Raw genomic sequence first — 19432 nt, 5'->3', positions numbered from 1 at the left:
ATCTCTATCTCTCTATCTCTATCTCTATCTCTATCTCCTCGGACGATTCCAGCTGTGTCTGAGGGCTGAGATCTCGTGCGAGTGCTGCTGCCATTTTCAGCAGCTCAGGTGTCCGGAGGTGGGGGAAACAGGGGGTCGCAGTCTCCCGGGTGGTTTCTCTTGCATCATGCCGGAGTGAGGTTTCTATTGCGGATTTCTTTCTTTCGTTCCTTCTCCAGAGTTTGCTCATTAGCGCTTCTAAACGCGTTCGCCGCTGACCAGGTAATCTGCATTTTAGTTTTTAATTTTAAATACACGCGCACATAGTGCTTGTCGAAACTGGAAGGTTTTAATTGCCGTTCCTAGAATCGAAACTGGCTTGCGGCGCACAAAGTCGGACAGTCTCGGAGCACTTAATTTTTTTTTTCTTGTGCCTACTTGACAAAAACTGGTAGCTTTTTTATATTGCACTTCTACTTTTTTTTTCTTCCCTTTAGGACTGGTCTTTCGAAAGCAGCTTTTAACTTCATCCTTCAGAGCGCTCGCCCGTATACCTTCGCGGAACTTTTATTTCTTTCGTTACTCGTGATTGCGCAGATGCGTTGCCGCTTACTGTCCACGGCGCGCTGCATTTTTCCCCACTTTCAGGAAATCTCAGTGATGCATTCAAAGCCGAAAGTGCCGCTTACGTAAAGTCTCAGCCTTGAGAGCGTCTCTACTTATCCAGGACGAACGACGACCGTATTTTCGCTTTTTTTTCTCCCCCCATTGTAATGCTGTCCGCGACTACGTGCGCCGACTGCTATCTTTGTTCGCAAGTTCTGTCTGCGTGTTCGTCTGCACGCTAATAGGGTGCGACCACTCGGCATGCAGACGCGTTGACACGCAGGCGCAGTACATGGTTGTTAGGTGCGCTGACTTCGTTGTTTTTGCGCTGACGTGTGCCCAGACGCTCCTTGTTATGGCGGCGCTTGGCTACTTCCTCGAAGCTCGAGGATTAGATCCCGGCAGTGGCGGTCGCATTTTGGCTCGTCCATTGCTCGTCGTCCCACGTCATCTGCGCAAGCTCATCTTGCAAGAACTTCTCAACGCCCCAACTTCTGGACATTTTGGTGTCTTAAGTGGTTCTTAAAGGGAAAAGAGAAAAGTGAGCCCCGTAACTGTCTGCATTCGAGTGCGACACCTCAACAGTAGCTCACAAGGGATGGGGGGGAGGAGGATTAAAAGGATAGAAATAAAATGTGTGTATATATATTAGAGAGATAGAGAGGAAGGAGAAAGCGAGGCGCAGGGACAGCGAGGGACGGAAGAGGAGATACGAAAGATCGGAATAGTCGTAGGATTCAAAGTACGGGGCACCACTTGGCGAGAGCTCATGTCGGCGGCAGGAGATGGCGTAGGGGGAACCCAGTCGGCCACGCCAGATCTGCGCTGTCGTCGGAGATCGCGGGGGCACAACCGGTCGGCACAAAATCCAGCGAGCGAGTGTTTAGGTGTCTCCAGAACCTATGACCGCGTCCGCCGACGGGTATTCTGGAAAGGCCTTTACCTTTCCGTTCGCCGCTACGTTGCAGCGTTGGACCTGTGCCAGTGCCGGAAGAAGCCTTCGTCTCTCCCCGCCGGCCATCTTCAACCTGTTCAACCGTTTCTACCTGTTGAGCCGAGCCGTTTCGTTAGGTGGGGTTGGATTGGTTAGGTCTCTACCCAACATCGGCAATAGGGAACAAACCGATAGCTGTAGCTATGGATTATGCCACTCGGTATGCAGTTACTCGATCGAGCGCTGCCGACCAGCGCTGCGCGACAAACGCCGCCGATCTCCTCCTCTGCGACATCTTTCAGCATGGCGCTCCTTCTAACCTACTCGCTGACCTTGGCCGCTTCTTCCTGTCTCGTGTGGTTGACGACCTCGTTAGATCCTGTGCTACGCGGCACAACTTCTTACCATCGTCAGACCAATGGACTTGCTGAACGCCTCAATCGCTCTCACGGACATGCAATGTACGTTTCTGACGACCACACCGACTGGCACAGTGCTTTCCCTTTTGTAACTTTCGCCTACAACTATAGTCGCGTCATGGAGCTGCCGGCTACTCACCACTTTATCTTCTCTTTGGATCCCTTTGGGTACTTCGTACACGCAAGATGCTGTTTCCCGTGCACTCATCGCACGTATGCAGTAGCCCGCGCCAGGTTCTCATCGTCCCAGAGGACACAAGTCTCTCTACGACCCCCGACATACACTCTAAGCCAAAACGGAGCAACAGGGGTATAGGGGTTGCTCCTTTCAGGGAGCAATTGCATTGCCACTCCCATTACTCTCCTAAAAGGAGTAACTGCAGAGGGAGGAACCGTTGCTCTCCTTTCAGTTCCTCCTTCGGGGGATGAACAGTTACTCCCTCCAGTTCCTCCCTGCAGACCAACAGTTACTCCCTCCAGTTACTCCCTGCCGACCAACCCTTACTCCCACCAGTTGCTCTTCTAAGAGCAACAGTTACTCTTTACCGTTCCTCCCACGTGTTTGCAGTTACTCTCTGAAAACCAACTGCACATGTTTCCAGTTACTCCTTGGGGAAATGAGTATTTATCTCGAGTATGCTTGTCACACGCTTAACACATGGCGAGAGCTCCTTGGAAGAGCACTGCTTGGGTGCTTCTAACACAAAAAGTGGACAATATTGAAAGGAAAATAAATGCTTTATTGTTCTTTTTATGAGGCGACGTGTGACCACACGTAAAAGTAGACTTCGCCACACCACAGCCAGCACTAAACAAACACCATAATACATCAAAGGTTTTCTGCGTCATCCGTGGAAAAACAATCTTGAATTTCTAGCATAGGGCAGTCTGTGTCATCATTGGTGAGAGAAGGGCAACTTCTCCAATTCTGAAGAACTCAAGTTTCGCAGCTGGTGTTTCCATCAGGCTAGCGCAGCAGAACGTCACCGCAGGCATATGTGAAGCATCTCATTGCTGCAAGAAAAAAAATAGAAGTGTGAGGTTAAACATGCCAGAATCAATTCATAACAATGAGTCGCACACACTGAAGCAGCGCTTACATTCTAGGATGTCTACTGCAAAATGAAATGTGAAAAAAAAGGAAGGTTCGGCCAAACGTTACTTGGCAAGCCATATAAATGCTGATGTGGTAGACGCTCTTCACATGATGTCTCGGACAGCAATATTCTGGAAGAAAATGTGCAGCACCTCAACAAGGCATATTTGTAGCAGTTAAAGATACCCTTAGGTTCAGTTAACTTGTTTCCTATACACAGCTGAGTTACATTTCTATGAGCCCAGTCACCAATGGGCATTCTAAATGAGGTCATGTGTGTGGCAAATAACGCGTACTGTCCGCTCATGTTAAAATACTTATTTAGCTCGTGCACATAATTGCTCTCGATTCTACTGTTCTATCATACGCTGCTGCGTCTTGAATTGTGCAATACCTGTAGGCACAAGCCAAGCATGCAAAGCCTGCTTGAAAGCAACCATTTGCAGAGGCTACATGATAATCTTCAGTATATTTCTTTGTACCTGACGTAAACGGCTGGACAAAATTATAGACAAATAAATGTAGACGGTGCTACCTTCAAAAAATGCTTTAAATTTAGAAAACTAGGGTGCATTTGTTCACTCGGTTGACGAGTCACAGCCACGAGATATGTAAACGAAGCAATATATCTTAAGGCATGCACAGATATTCTGATTCTTTGTTTGACAGTGTCACAGATAGCTTGCCAATACATATATATTTGAGAGCAACAAGATGTGAAGCTTTTATTAGTTCAACGTCTTGTTGGTTCACAGCCAAACAGGTTACTGCTTGTTAGACAAATTGGAATAAGCACACCATGGTTTCCAAAAAAAAAAGCATTATTAGAAGTTAGCTCCCGGTGTGAATGTCTGCCTATTTATTTTGTACTGCCTTCTACATGTGCCACAAAGACATTTGTTGAGGATGTGCTACCAGTCAAGCCAAGATCGCATACTTGGTCAATGTGATGGAAATACAAACATTAGAAACACTGCCACCTCTAGTAAGAGCATAACACTTCAGTATCTTGGACTAGCAAAGAGGTGCACAAGAAAGTTAAGCCCACTCTTGCGGAACTTTGAACGCGAATATTTCAGAGTGGGGGAGGTCAACATGCTGTGGCACTTTTAAACCCACGAAACATCTGCAGAAAACAGGGTAAAGGCAAGTCAAGAAACGCTGTTATGAAGGCCTGCGCATGGACAGCTTCGTGAATCTAGGCCCAAGTGTTATGCTTTGTGCAAGCCAAAATCCATGTAAATAGGGAAAGCATACTTTTAGGAGTACCAGCGTAAACAAATCTTGGCAGTTGGCTTTTTAGTACAAACAGCAATCCCTGCAATGAAAACATAAACATTTTATCTTAACGGTAACAGTGTGAGCACACACACGGGCCAGCGGAGCCTTGTCGAATTGTCAGTGCCAGTGTAACCATGTGGCATAATGAACTATTCTCTGGCCAACACATGCACAGTTTTCCCCTAAAAAGCGATGCTTTCATATACGTAGTACAAAAAGTCTGCACTTACCAAAATTCACTTGCTTTCTGTACTTTAGCATCGTTGGGAGCATCTTTATCTGCAGTATAACCAAATTTGTGTCATATCCCTGAAAAAAAAGTAAAAGACATGCATCAAATATTGTTTCATTTGGTAGCAGTGAAGTCAGGTTAAGAACAGCCAAGTGGGAATCAGCCGAATTATGTGCATGCGGCAAATCCCAAACGGCGTTATTGAGGTTGTCGAAATTTTCGTCGATTGGTATTAACATCGATATGCGACTTCAACGGCATGCCAAGTTTTCACAGCGCATAAAGATTTCATTATGCAGAATAATAACAGCGCTAACGAGAACATACAGCATTTATGATTGTCTTTTACAATATTCAGTTTTGCTAAGGTTTTACATCACTAAAGAAATCTGAAAGATTTGGTTCATTCCTCCTCCAATCGTTCTGTCAATATGTAAACTGCTCGCTTGATGGTGCGCTTATAAAATAGTACGTTCAGCGCAGAGGAGAAGCAAGTGACGCAGTGATGTGGGCAGATTTTTTTTTTTTAGGCGTGCGGGGAGGGGAGGGGGGGGGGGGGGGTCCGCTTATCTGAATAGGCCCGGCAAGCGAATATGGTCGTCAATTTGGGCTCCCTACGCCCGGCCTAAAAAAATTCTGTGCGCAACCACCTGGCTATGCCAGTGAAGTGATGCGACAATGATTTGTTCACTTACTGATTTACATACACTTTACATCTCTAAAAAATGCGGCCCAAGGCCCCAACACTCAGCCGTTAACATTACATAAAGCCAATGGTAGAAAAGTGCCAGTATGAATGCAGCTACAACCCCGCCCCAATGTTTTTTCAAGCGAGGTAGTGTTGCGGAAATGAACTTTTAACTGCAAAAGTACACTGGCACTGCAGTGGTGACAGGGGAAGCAAGAGGGTATGCAGGCGGTAATAGAGGTAATTTAGTCCGATACGGCTAGCAATGGATACGGTGAATAAGAGCAAATCATTTCTCTTTCAATAGCGCAACCACTCAACAATGTATTGTAAGAGCATTAAATGTTGCTGGAAATGCCACTCACCTGCACGCTGATGCATGCTCGGTCCTTTGTCCGACGAGCGAACAGGCTTGCAGATAGCTGAAGACGTGTTTACGATGTGTTTGTTCCACCCAGCAGCAAAATCCACAACTACTTCGCGCTCCATAAAGATAAATATACACTAACCTTCATCACGAATAAGCAGAAACGCAAATCTGCGGCACACACACACGATCAAAACATAGCTCACAAGCTCGCCCGTCCATGTGCTCGCCAACCACAGACCATATGAAAATGAGTAAGTAGTGCGAACGGGAACCTAGTTGCGCCGAAAAAAAAAAAAAAACGTCCAGCAGTGGCAGCACAGGCGTCAGCGCAATAATTTCAGTGTGTTCTCCTAATACACCTATAAAAAAAACTGAGGTACACTAAAACTCATAAATAAATATAAAAAGTTGAGTGTAATTTTTATTTAGTGCTAGTCAACATAAACACTGAATAAAAATTACTTTGTAACTTACATCGTTTGCTACGCTAGCGCCACACTTCTCGTGCGGGCGCAGATGGCGCAGATTTGTCATTCTGCCCTCAAACTACACGGTGAAGCGTGCTACTAAGTGTATGGCTGATGAGAAGCGCGTCTAGGTCCGCTTTTTTTTTTTTTCTTCTCCGATATATCTGGGCGGGGGGGGGGGGGGGGGCTCCTTATGCACGTGTTTCGGTGCTTGATCGACTTTGACGCCCTTACTTCGCGGACGAACGGCGTGTCTAGGCTTTTTTATCGTTGTTTTGCACGTGTTTCGGCATTCGGTCCGCTTTGACGTGCCAGCTCTCCATTCTGCTGCTGCGTGTGTTAGGTATTTGCCGTACTGTATTCTCAGGCCTTCTGCGTTCAGCCAGCGCTGCTATCTTATTATCTACGGATGCTAAAATAAATCACTGTTTTGGCTTGGTGAAGTTTGGCACACAGAACAAACAATAATCTGGCCCATAAATATCAATGTGGGCGGCATGCATATTTGTGTGCGGTGTCCTGCCGGGGAGTAACCGTTGCGTGACGAGAGCATTTACAGCGGTTCCTCCTTCCGTTGCTCCCTTACAAACTTAAGATGAATACAGTTGCTCCCCCATTCTCGAACAAGTCGGCCATCTTGTTCCGCTTGGTCTTTTCGGAGAGTAACAGTCGGTCTGAAGGAGTAAAAACAGCCGTTGCTCCCATTTTGGCCATTTTTGGCTTAGAGTGTATGGATGCTGATTTTCCTGCCGGGCTTTCTCGAGCTACTGTGGCTCCCATCCCGTCGTGTCCGCCTCTGCGAGAAACTTTTAACGCGATACGTTGAGCCTTACCGAGTTTTGCGCCAGGTGACGCCTGTTACCCACGAAATTTCCCCTAGTACGAACCCGAATGGTACATCCAGAACTGATATTGAGCATGTTTCTCGCCTGAAGCTCTGTCAGTGACATGTTCGTCTACTAACAGCAGGCACCGGGACGGTGCTTTGCCGCCCGGGGTAATGTCACGGTTATATTGAAAGGTACTTCAGGCGCGGGTGCCGAAATGACAGAGGGAATGAACATGACGATATTTTTGGGGGGCTGTTTTTGATCTGCCCCGTTGTCCTGCATCCTTGCGCGCTGTGTGCAGTGTTAGCCCAACCGGCGTGAACTTGTCATTATGATCACCTGATCATCACCAACATCTTCACCTAATCACTGCAACTTCTTTACTAAATGAAGTTTGATTGCGAGGCCTGTAGTTATCTGCGCTGCAGGATCGAGCGTGTGCTTGGACTTCGTCGAGTGCTGCCTTCCAGGTTTCAAGGTGTAAAACCGCAAGATAATCTTCACCTTCGAAACTGTTATCAACATGCATCTCTTGCTGACTATGAACATGTCATAGAAAAATTGCACGATGCATTGTAATTAGAAGTAATTGAACTTCCTGCGTAAGTGTCTTCAAGTTCGTTTTTCTTTGTGGATGGGCGCTCACTTTGATGACTGCACTGCCGCGTTCGATATGCCCCTTCCCGCCAGTCGCGTCAAACCTATTTTGCTTTGCTCAAAATGGACATGACCGAAAACTTCTTCGCGAAATGATTCTAGCCACATATATCATTGTTTATTCAAAAACGCACCGTGGATAATTTAAGAATTGATATTAAATTGAAATTTCTGAAATACAACGTATGATCTTGCTACATCGTATTGGAATTTCGTATTTAGGGCTTTGCAATAGTTTTCTATCGCTTTAATGTATTTGCCGACGGTTCTTCGTGGGTGGCGTGTAAATGGGTTATAGGAATGGTGTGTGCTGGCTGGTGCATCAAGACGGGAGCAGACGTTGCTATAGAAACGGGACGGTGATGGAACGACAGGGTGCTGGTGTCAGTGCCCTGTCGCATTCCATCATCGTCCTGTGCCCTTCGTCCGTTTAAACAGTATTCGGACCACTTGTATGAGGAGGGTGGCAAAAAGTAAACACGAAGGAATATCGCGGTCACTCCGAGCGAGATGCGTTAGCTTATTACTTGGTGCATCTTCAGCCTCGCAGATCTTATGTCAGCTATGAGAGACGCATGAAAGCTCGCAGCAAGCACATGCGTGTTGCATAATCAAAGAATTGCTCGTTTTTCTTGCTCGCAATCGTTAGTAGCCCGATTAAGTGACTTGTTAGTACTGCAAATGTAAAGGAAACTTGGGTATACGCACCACCTTGACAGGCACGGTAAAGCGGGAATTTGGCGAATGGTAGAAAATGCTCTTATTTTGGTTAATTAGTTTGGAGGCGTAGAAACCTCCTGTCTATTGTTGAAATTATGAATGAGTGAATGAATGAATTTCCTCTCGACCGCGTCAAGACTCTTGTTTACGCCGCTGCATAAACAAGAGCCTTGATTTACCTACAAACTGGGCACGTGCATGTTTTCAGTTTGTAGGTAAATGTGCTCGCTTGGCGTGCGCGGTGCCGCCCATGAGCGCATCTCCTGGGCGGTGGCTCACGGCCCTTGCGCAGCTGCCGTTGACGTCAGCTCGTCGGGTGGTGCGCTCCTCGATTCGTTTTACTGCACTGCGCCTGACGAGCCCGCCTCTCGTGCACGCTTGGCCGCCTGCGACGCGCCGAAGCGCGCTTCGGTTCATCGCTTTGCTGGCTCCGTGCAGCGAGTCGTTGCGTCCTCTGACGCTCGCAAGGTGTTTGTGTTTGGGGGGGTCGTGTGTGTGTGTGGGTTTGGGGGGGTCGTGTGTGTGTGTTTGGGGGGGTCGTGTGTGTGTGTGTTTGGGGGGGTCGTGTGGGGTGGGTTCGTGTTATAACTTGAGTCAAGCTTCACATTCATATATATGACAGTGTTGAAAAAATAACGTTACTTTTTGTCTATTCTGAGTGGTTACAACAGGAAGAGAAAAATTACGACCCGTAAGTCTCCTTAGGGGGACACTATACAAGTGGGCAGATGGTCTCGCCTGTTCAGTAGCTAAATAACACTTACAGGCGAGGAGGACACGTATCGACTGTACAGTGCAATTTTGTGCGCTACATTGAATACCTTGCTTTTGTGGCATCCAGATTTCAGTATGATTACTGATTTCTGGCTTCCCAACAGTGTCTTCAAGTGATTTCTAGTGTACGTGAGGCTTAAGGCCATTTTCCGAGCAGCAGTAGGCGTACACCTTTCCATTTCACATGTAACCGTGTGTGTGCGTGTGACGTAATCGCCTCGTTGCGCATGCCCTGTGGCTTGCTCTACACTCGACGTTTCACACAGCGGGCTGCATTTCCGATGGAGGCGGAAATGTTGTAGGCCCGTGTGCTCAGATTTGGGTGCACGTTAGACCCCCAGGTGGTCTAAATTTCCGGAGCCCTCCACTACGGCGTCTCTCATAATCATATAGTGGTTTCGGGACGTTAAACCCCACACATCAATCAATCAATCACATGGCAGGCAGCGATGACAGCCTTTATCCTTCGCTTTCACTGATGCACCTCGTTTTCGTCCTCCGTCGACACACAGGCCCCTCCTTCTACCCGTTTTTCTGCTTTCGACATTCGCATTGTCGCAGTCATCCTCTCGGCACAATCGTAAGTTCAGAGTCCTGTGTAGGTGCATACTGTAGAGCACGGCACACTGCAGGCGCTCGTTCCTTGGCATGACTGCCGCCCCTAGCGACGAGGCGGGACACTTGCCAGTCACCGGAGAACGGTGTCCGTCGCTGATCCGTCTTCTTCCGTCGACGTCTCGTCTTTTTTTGCCGACGGCGACGGCTGGCCCCCCATTGTTACCGCCTGCGGACGCTGCCAGCATCGAGTCTCACTCTCGCGATCGAGTGTTCGCCCTCCCACCCACACACACCTTCACGTCGACATTTGATGCGCCGGTGTATGACGGTGTCGCTCGTCTTTCCCACTGTCGTGGCGTCATGGCAGTGCACTCGGATGGCGTTTCCTGTACTGTCGGAGGAGCCGGATGTTACGGGGCCTGTGTGTGCGAGTTTTTTTTTTTTTTTCTGATACAGCGACGTTGGGAGGTAAAAAGAAGCCTGTCCACGAGTGCGTAGGAACAATGTAGACGCAATTTTAGCATAACTTGTTCGAGGGCTCGTCGGTGTATAGACGTCTTCATATCACTGCTAGGACGGACACATCAGGCTTGAGGGAAAACCCTTATTTCTTCTCAATTCGGCTTTTTAGCGCTAAAATGCCACTGCGTATGCTAGCTACCTATAGGGTGTTCACGCTTGTACCGCAGTTTTTCTTCGTGTTTTGTGAGCATATAGAGCTGGGGATCATAGCCACCGCAGCATGAATCGCTCCCTGAAAAAAAATGCATAGGTTTCCATCTAGGCCTTTAACCTAATATCACCAAATAAAAGTTAAAAGCACGCATCTCTTGAATGTGGTGATAAGGAAGTCAAGTTACAACAGATCACACTACGATAAATCCTGTATACCCCGTGCTAAAGACCGGGTAAACGCCGCGTAAAAGGTGAAGCGCGAAATACAAAAGCCTGCCTACATAAAGGCAAGATCGCACGAAGCCTCAAAACTGTGCTATTGGTTGCTAAAAGCGTGCTGCTTCCAGAAGACTTCGCGCTCTCACGTTGATTGGAACCTGCACAGCTCTTTACTGTCATCTCCCGTCTCTCACCGAGGTGCGCCCCATCGGGGTGCCGGAAATATGTCGACGCTGCGGGGACAGATCGTCTTTGCTATATACTTGTTTCTGGCGCGAAATGCATTTCGCCAAAGGGGACCGAGAAAGGGCAAAAAAAAAATGAAGTGAAATGCCCAGGACATCATCGCTCATGTACTGCACTCTCTCTCGTCCTTTCAAGTTCCTCCAAAAGCCGCTGTAAAAAGGACGCCGGCGGAAGTCGTGCAAAGCGGAACCGCCGCGGGAGGGGCCCGCAGCCAACGTTACTAGCAGCATCACCCCCCTCCCCTCCCATTCCTCCCCCTCTCATTCTTCGGTGGTCCGAGGCCGGGGGGTTTTATGCGTATATACCTCCCAATGTTCGCACCCTCTAGAGCTTCGGGCAAGTCTTTCACAGCTCTTTCGCGTGCCCTTCCTACGTGCAGAGACGCAAGTATGCAATCTTGTGTACTACGAAGCGTTATTTCTTGCTTTCCTCGCATTTCCGGGACTCCACCGCAGGTCCCATAAGCTCCGCGCGCAGTTGTCACGCAGTGTTGTTTGGCCTCGCTGTCGGGACAGACTGTCTGCGTGCGCTCCTGGAGCCTTCTGTATAGCTTCGTTCTGTGCCTGCTTTTACTCGGGCACATCGCTGTCCTGGTTGCGTGCGATATCCTCTTTTCTCCCACCTCGATGTGTCGTTGATAATGGCGTTGTTGCCAAGAAACGTCGGCGCGAATTAGACCGTGCGACCCTCGCGGCTTCATTTTTCACTCCTTGACGTCGCCGTCCTGCGTGCAAGTGCTTGTCTCCGTGTACGGTTTCGACTTCGTATATATATATATTTTAAATGCTTGTTTGCGTGTCTCCTCTCGCTTTAATCTCGTCTCTCGCTGCCTGTTGCTGTCTTAATTCCGAGGCGGCTTCAATGTGACGCCTCCTATTTCTGCCTCGCTCACCCCAGGCTGCATACGAGTGTACGTCTTGTTCACGGCTGTCTTTTCTTTTCAAAAACAGGCTCATCCGTCGTCTTGTCCTCCTCTGTCAACTCCCCCCACCCCTCTTTTATTTTCTTTCGCAACTTTTCTATGTTTTTCTACTCCTCGCGCTTCCTATTCGTCGACCGCGCTTCCTGTGTGTACCCAACACTGTCCAAATAAGTCCTGCTGAAAAAGTTTCCACGGCCGTATTGTTTTGCTCTTCTTACTGTTGCTGCTGCACTCTGTCACGCTGTCTTTAAAAAATGAGTCTTCTGACGTCGTGGGCTCACGGATGCGCGCTCCATTCGCTCAAGTGAATCTTTCGCCAACTCTGTTCTGGTTGGTTGACTACGGAAAGAAATGTTAAACGAAAAAAGACGCTGAAATCCCGTCGGAATGTTGTCAGGTGGCTCTTTTCAGGTTTTTAGAAATTGCAACACACTGCGGGGACTTTTGACAAACCATATCTTTTTGTGGCAGTAATCGCCTTATGATTAACAGGTTCCTTTTTTTTCTGCATATAGTTCTGCGGAGCTATGAACGGATCTATGCCAGAATTTAAAACGTACTGCTCGTCTTAAACTGATACAGGCTTGTGTGGGCCTAGTCTCAATACCATACCTGTGGTTATACATGATACGGCACCGCAATATTTCCGCGCGTGTGAGGTGCTTTATTTTTGTGTTTAAGTTACACCAACAGAGACTGTTAGCAATGCTCGGCGCAGACCTAGCCGCAGTGCTTCAGAAGCTTGACGATTATTAAAGGCTATTACTTTAAGATTACACAGAGCCGAGGTTAGCCCAAACAGTTTCAATTTGAACACGCCGACTACTGCCTTCAACGCGATGACCAGGTGACACCATTAAAGCGTTAGACAAGCACAGGTGACGAGGAGATTAGCTTCTCTTGTCACCCGCAGGTCGTGGGATTGAATTCTGATGGAGGCGGCTGAATTTCCGATGGAGGCGTAAATGATGTAGACCGTGTGCTCCGATCTGGGTGCACGTCTAAACCCCCCCCCCCCCCCCCCCCAAGTGGTCGAAATTTCCTGAGCCCTCCACTACGGCGTCTCTCAAAATCGTATGGTGGTTTTGGGACGTTAAACCCCTCATATCAATCGCCAATCAATCGATACTTCTCTTGTCTTCTGATTGTACTTGTTAAAGAGCTTCAGATCTTTGCGATAAGTTGTGTGCAACACTCTCGTGGCGGAAGTATTTTGCTCTGTTCATATAAAAGCCGCAGATGACGAACAAACGTTTTCATCGATCTTTTCCATCGAACATCTCTTGCTTTCTTGCTTAGTCTAATACCTACAATATTGCTGTTTGAACGAATCATTTCGCAACATAAATGGCAGCTCCTGTCGTAAGCAACTGCTTACTAAGCCAGACAGAGGTTGGGGAGGCTGGCCTTAGTTACACGTGTCGGCAGTGTTCGGCCATTAATTATATATGTGTGTGTGTGTCTAGTTTTTTTTTTTGGGGGGGGGGGGGAGGGGGGGCTAAAGTGGACTTCATTATGAAGAGTTCAGGCCTACCGTAATGACCCTCGATAGTTTCTGCTCATGCGCAAATAAAAGTGCAAAAACAAGGATGAGAGAGAGAAAAAAAAGGTAGACGTCTGCGATGTCGTGTGTAGCGAGGCTTTTCACTGCTGTAGCTACAATAGACGTACACATCAGCGAACGACTTTCAAATCGCAAACTACTGGAAACTAACGTTTCGTAACGCTATCTTGCTCAGTGTAATCTTAACTTTGGATTATGTTCTTCACGATACATCGAAAAGAGGTGCAATGTTACCGATGAAAATCTCCTATAAAGGGAGCGTGTGAACCTGCAATGTGTTGAAATTCCTGTCGCTCCGGTATATTTCGGAAAGACGCGCGCGCACTCGGATTTTCTCATAAAGCCCTCTCGCGTTACGCAGTCTCGCAGTGCGCCTATAAAAGCCTGTTTTTGTTTTTTTGACAGAAATTGAAGCCGTCCCGCGTTTCCATTTCTACACCGCTATACGGCTTATGAAGTCCTGTGCGTGTTTTTCTTTGTTGGCAACACTTGGTGCGCGTTATAACCGCGCCGATGCGCGTCTCCACATTCTGAAAGCTATTTATCAGCCGTGCAAAGAGATTAAAAACAACAAAAAAGCTGGACTAGTAAGTCCGTGATGTCGTGAACAATGACGCTCGAATTCCACAGTATTACGACTCGCATAGGCAAACCCGGACCTCTCTCTCTCTCTCTCATCAGGGGCACCCAATACCAGTATTTTCTCCTTGAGATTCATCTTCGCATTTTCTTTATCTTTTTTTTCGAGCCTAAAGCAACCGAGTCCGTACAATCCTGTTTGATGGCAGTTTTGTCGTTTCTCTGCGTCGTTCGCCTCGTCTCGTTCAGTCGGTCTTAGCTGTTTTTTTTCGTCCCTGCTGTGTTCTCCGCGTTTTCGGGAATTCTCAATATTTACTCTTACGTGCCTATTTTTTCTGCGTTTTTTTAAGTCACTCGTCTTTTCGGTGTTCTTTTCTTGAACGTTCTCTCGATGTGGTGATGCTCACCTTACGTTCGCTCAATGAATCATATAAGCAGTCTTCATTTGCTTATACAAGCCCCACCATTCGTACATCCACATACGCCTTTGTCGCATGTACGAGTGTAATGCAGTCGACGTCCCGGTTCATTACTCAATTACATCGCTTATTATTTTCCCTGTTACTGCTCGCGTTTCTTGTTTTTTTTTTTTTTTTGCAGGGTGTTTCGCAGAATCTTTTTCTTGCCTCTCCTTACATCTTCGTCTGTCTCGAAAAAAAAAATCTTTCGCGACACTGTTCCACAATGCTCGCGGGAAGCTTCGTGAGGCAGCACTTCGCTAAATTGTTTCTCCGGTATGCATCATGCCATGTCCTCGCATAGTATATATAGTATATACTTATACAGAAACGTATATAGTGCCTGCATTGGGAGCGAATGTCGCAAGAATGTGCGTTGCGAAAGCCGCTATACGAATACCCTCGCGCAGGTCTATACGTATAGTGTTTTTACTGTGTATTTTCTCTTGTTCTTTTCTACGTACGCCAGCTGTATTTTATGGCGCGTATAATGGAGTGGCCGGGCATACTCTTACGCTCGGGCGTTGCACGCGACAAGACCGTGCTCCGTGACACTTCCTGTAGTCGTGTGTGCGCTCTCGCTTTTTTTCTTTCCTTTATTTGGTTTCACTCGCGGCGCCATGCAAGGCAGTTACTTTCGCTTTAGGTACATTGCATGTCGTGGTATGTCGCGAGGTTCTCTTGTTAAGCTCTCTGAACACAGGGGCAATGTCTTCGCGAGCTTTTACTGCGGAATGAGTTGGGAATGCTTTCGTACATATAAACGCACACAGTGCATTGCGAGAATTGCGTAGTTGTGTCGAAGATATATTAGGTGCGAATTGTATTCGCCTGGTGAATAAGTTCGTTCGTTGTTCGTCACCATAGGGGACTGGACTCAAATTTTGCGTGTTGTGCGATGTAGTTGTTGGTCTCTTTTGGTTCCACCCCCATGCTTTCGTTTACTCTTCTTCCCCTGTTTTTCTCCTGGTGTTCGACGTAGCGCTCAGCCTTTGACATGCATACTTAGTATGCAAAGGTGATGTATGTTGCGGTTTTGGTAGTGCTAGTCTACTTACATAGTCGGCACTGCAGGCCTATTTTACATGGTTAATGCATTTGTCTCGCCTTGCTCGCACTCGCCTGAAAATCCCCGCGAAAGTATAGGATATTCTCGTACATCTCGTTCTCTACTTACAGCGTGCTCTGTGCAGACATTGCAGGAAATTCGCAGTGGCCAGACAGCAACATCGTTTTTTTTCGTTTTTTTAAACTAAAAGGCTCTAGCTGTCAGAGCCTCGTTGCGTAAAGGGCTTTAATACAAACCATTCTTTTCAGTGTTGCTGTCCTTACTTGTGTACCAGCCGTGGCATAGGAAACAGGCCGGCAACAGTGCACGGTGGTCGAATGCATTGCCCTACTTTTCTATACGGCTCGATTTTAGTTTCGTGCGCAGAGTTTTGTTACTTAGTCAATCTAGTGAAGAGGTTGGATGTATGACGTTGCTGAGCCAAGAACGATTGTGATTTTTTTAATGCTTTGAGCATATATGTACTTGAAGCTGTAGTGCGAGTACTGGCTATAGCAATAGACTGCAGTATAGGGTGTGGATATTGTTAGTAATAAAACTGCGTCACTTTGACAGTGTAGATAATTTCTAACTGAGGGTGATTCTATACACTGTTTCGGGTATTATGATTTTCATTCAAGGTATTTAGCAGTCACACTTATTCGGCGATGTACACACCTGCTGGTGAGAGTAAACGTCATCACGTTTTTTGAGTATACTCCAGAACACATTTTCACGCTTCTTGCACTTCTTTAACCCCACCACGCGTGTCGCACGCACACGCAAGCTAATTTCTCACATCGTAATTACTCGCCGACTTTCACTTTCTTGGTTAACTATGTTGTCACACGGGCTGGCGAGGTGTAAGCACAAAGGGTGCAGTACTGACGCAGTCGTCAATGTTCGAGTATATATATACGCGCTAGCGCGACCGCTTTCTTAATGCAATATACGCGCGTTTCTATAGTACATTTGGTCTTATGCCATAGGAGTCTCGGTAATTACACTGATTAGTTCCTTATAGACCATCACCGACGTCACGTGGTACGTCTTCAGTGAGTCACTCGTTTGTTTCCCCGTGCGATAGATTTGAAGGCCTCGAATCGTTACGAAACCTCTCTTGCGTAGGTTCACGTATATAGGTTGCCCACGTATACGTGTTACGTTCCTTGGAGAGCGTGTTCCTGTGGAAACTGCATCTTTCCTCGTGCGGTCGTTCGTTAGGCGTAGATTTTGTGTGTGCGTGTCCTCCCTGTGCACGAACTTATACGCATGCAGAGAGATCGTAATATTGTGGCGTGGAGCATCGCAGCTTCAGCAGCGCGCTGCTGTGAGATGTGGTCGCCTTCTCGTTTCTTCTCGATATATAGTGATGGCTTTCTCTCCACACGATGGTCTTCTTCGGGGAACACTGATGAGGCAAGGGATTAGTGCGGCTCGCAAACTGCCGCGACCACCAATTACCCCCCCCCCCCCCCTTTCAGACTAGTCGGCAATGTATTTTACGTAAATGCAATTCATGGGTGTACTTTTGCGGTGATGGGTGAATCTTATTCCTGTGCAACCAGGCTGTAAATAGCAATAAATGCATACGCTGTGGTCTATTCATGAACAGACAACACGCTAAAAAAAAAAGATGTGTTATTCGTCTCGTTTAGTCCTGACTCGCCATATGTAGCACTTGAACTCTTTTGGGTCCCCCGGCTGTGTGGCCTTCAAAGAGTTAACGTTCCTTTAAAGTAATATATGCATGGCGGAACAGAAAACTAGCCTCCCCCCCCTCTTGTTGGGAGTACATTTAATGCAACATAATACGCCATCAGCCGTTGAAGACCATGATTCTACAGTATGGCGTTCTTTGGCCCGAACTTTGCTATACCTATGTGGTATCAATATATATTTACATGAAATGCCTGTACAACTGTTACACTCCGTTCGACGATATAGCGCAAATGTTCAACGTCAGGACGTGTATTCCTGCATACAGGAATTATGTAGCTGCCGTGCTTTTGCTGAATATCTATTGGTTTGCGAGCATTGAGCTCGGCTCAAATTTAAACGATATGCTATGTTCTGAATAATGTTGCGTGTGCGGTCGTGCGTGCATGAACATGAGGAATTCATGAACTTCGGTATAGCGGATAACTTCGGTATAGCGGATAACTTCGGTATAGCGGATAACTTCGGTATAGCGGATAACTGCGGTATAGCGGATAACTGCGGTATAGCGGATAACTGCGGTATAGCGGATAACTTCGGTATAGCGGAGAAAAGTTCTGTCTCCATACTTATCGCGGGTGACAATTAAACATGCTGCACTGACTGTATTCCTCTGGTTGTCGCACTGCGGCTGCCATGCCTCGAGGAGATGACGGCAAGACGCGATACCATGGGAAGGCCAATTTGTTACTCGCTTGCCAGAAACATAACAGATGACGAGGGGAGAAAAGTTCCGTAGACACTATCCTGCTTGCCGCCAGCGATATCTAAGCGGAGACGGAACTTTTCTCCGCCTCTGCTGACTGCGCGCGTGCCCCTTTGTTATATGCCACACTACCTCCTCAACGCCCAGGAAAATGGGTATTGCACGGCGTTTCATACAAAGGCCTCGAGAGCATATCCGTTCGAAAAGATACTCGAACGTCCTCGATCTTGACTTTTCTAGTATTGAGGCTTTGGCACAAGTTGTTACTCGGGATGTCGCTTCAGTGATTTGTATACAGCAGTCGTCTCTCGAGATCTATCAGCTTTTGCAACACAAATAAGTGTTTTACGAGCAGTGTTTTGAACCTTAAGTAAGCAATTATCACAGAGCAGTTGGCGTCTGCATGCCAGTAGGACGCAGTTCAAGTTTCTCTCTAAAGCTCGACAACGTGATTGAAAACTATAGATAACTCGAAAACTGCAAAAAAAAAATCCTTATTCCTCGCAATGTTATGGCTCCGCGGTGTAGTCCTTATGCACGTTCCACCCACGACGCATCTGCGCATCTGCAAGTGACATTTTCTGGGGATGCCGACCATTCAGAGATGGGTGGATAAGGAGTTACTGCGACGAGAGAACGCGCACGCACACACGCAGAGAGAGAGAGAGAGAGAGGGGGGGGGGGTAGAGACAGGCTTAAGCGCGTCTTCATCGATGTTTTTCCTTCGCAATCGCTGGCCTGTAACGTTGGTGTCATAACTTCAGTTTCCATCGATTGCTGTGGATGGCGGTGCTTGCTTGCTTTGTTGCTATGGGCGGGTTCTGGTTATTATTGGTCAACCGTTATGGTTATTATTGGCCAAGGGCCTAGATTAGCAAGATTTACGGATAAGAGCTACTGGACAATATCTCACTAACCTGCGATTCTCTGATGGCATAGCCTTGATGAGTTAGTCAGGGGACGAATTAGACATGGAATGCAGAAAATGTCTCCAAATTGAGATGCACAAAACTAATGTGCAACAGTCTCGACAGAAAACAACACTTTGCGATAGCTGGAGAGACGCTGGAAGTTGTAAAAAAATTTGTCTACTAAGGACAGGCAGCAACTGCGCAGCCGAACCGTGAGAGTTAAATAACTAGAATAAGGATGGGTCAGTTCACATTCGGCAATCATTCTAAAATCGTTAATGGTAATCTGCCACTAACCCTCGAGAGGAAGGTATATAACAGCTCCATCTTGCCAGTATGCTTAAAGGAGCGTAAACCTGGAAGCTTACAAAGAGGATTCAGCTTAAATTGAGGACGACGCAGCGAGCGATGGAAAGGAAAATGATAAACGTAACCTTACGAGACAAGACGAGAGCAGGGGTGAGTCGGGGAACAAACCGGGGTTAAGGATATCATAGTTTAAATAAAGAAATGGACATGAGCCGGGCACGTGAGAGTAGCTGCTGTTGTACGGGTGACGCACTCGTTTATGCGATATTTCTTGTTTTTGTTTAAACGCAAACTTAAGAAAAGTCATTACTTGAGGAGGGCTTCAGGTGCCCCTCTTCCGCCTTTACAAGAAACCAGTTCCGGCAAGACCGTGCGGATCAGCAATGCACAAGAGTTTTGCTTGAGCTGTTAAGTGGGTGCATGTACGTAAACGTCGTTTGTACTTTGACGCAGAAAAGACTCACC

General features: G+C 47.2%; 1 protein-coding gene and 1 long non-coding RNA gene across 5 annotated transcripts in view; one reads left to right on the top strand and one right to left on the bottom strand.

The window, feature by feature from the left end:
• The window catches only part of LOC119170664 (syndecan-4), a 135883-nt gene that overhangs the window by 49537 nt on the left and 66914 nt on the right, over positions 1–19432 (top strand). The gene's annotated exons all lie outside the window — the stretch shown is intronic.
• LOC142796416 (uncharacterized) lies at positions 1221–6235 on the bottom strand. 4 transcript variants are annotated; one of them, XR_012893823.1, is made up of 5 exons: positions 5601–6235; positions 4546–4624; positions 4292–4352; positions 3101–3165; positions 1221–2952 (listed from the first exon to the last, which is right to left on the bottom strand). It is a non-coding gene; the product is annotated as an uncharacterized LOC142796416 (long non-coding RNA). The 4 variants fall into 4 exon arrangements; XR_012893824.1 differs by lacking the exon at positions 3101–3165; XR_012893825.1 differs by lacking the exon at positions 4292–4352.

Source organism: Rhipicephalus microplus, chromosome 2, assembly GCF_043290135.1.
Source record: "Rhipicephalus microplus isolate Deutch F79 chromosome 2, USDA_Rmic, whole genome shotgun sequence".
Classification (NCBI taxonomy): domain Eukaryota; kingdom Metazoa; phylum Arthropoda; class Arachnida; order Ixodida; family Ixodidae; genus Rhipicephalus; species Rhipicephalus microplus.
The sequence above is the reverse complement of the archived record's forward strand: the minus strand, read 5'-3'. Positions and strand labels throughout refer to the sequence as shown.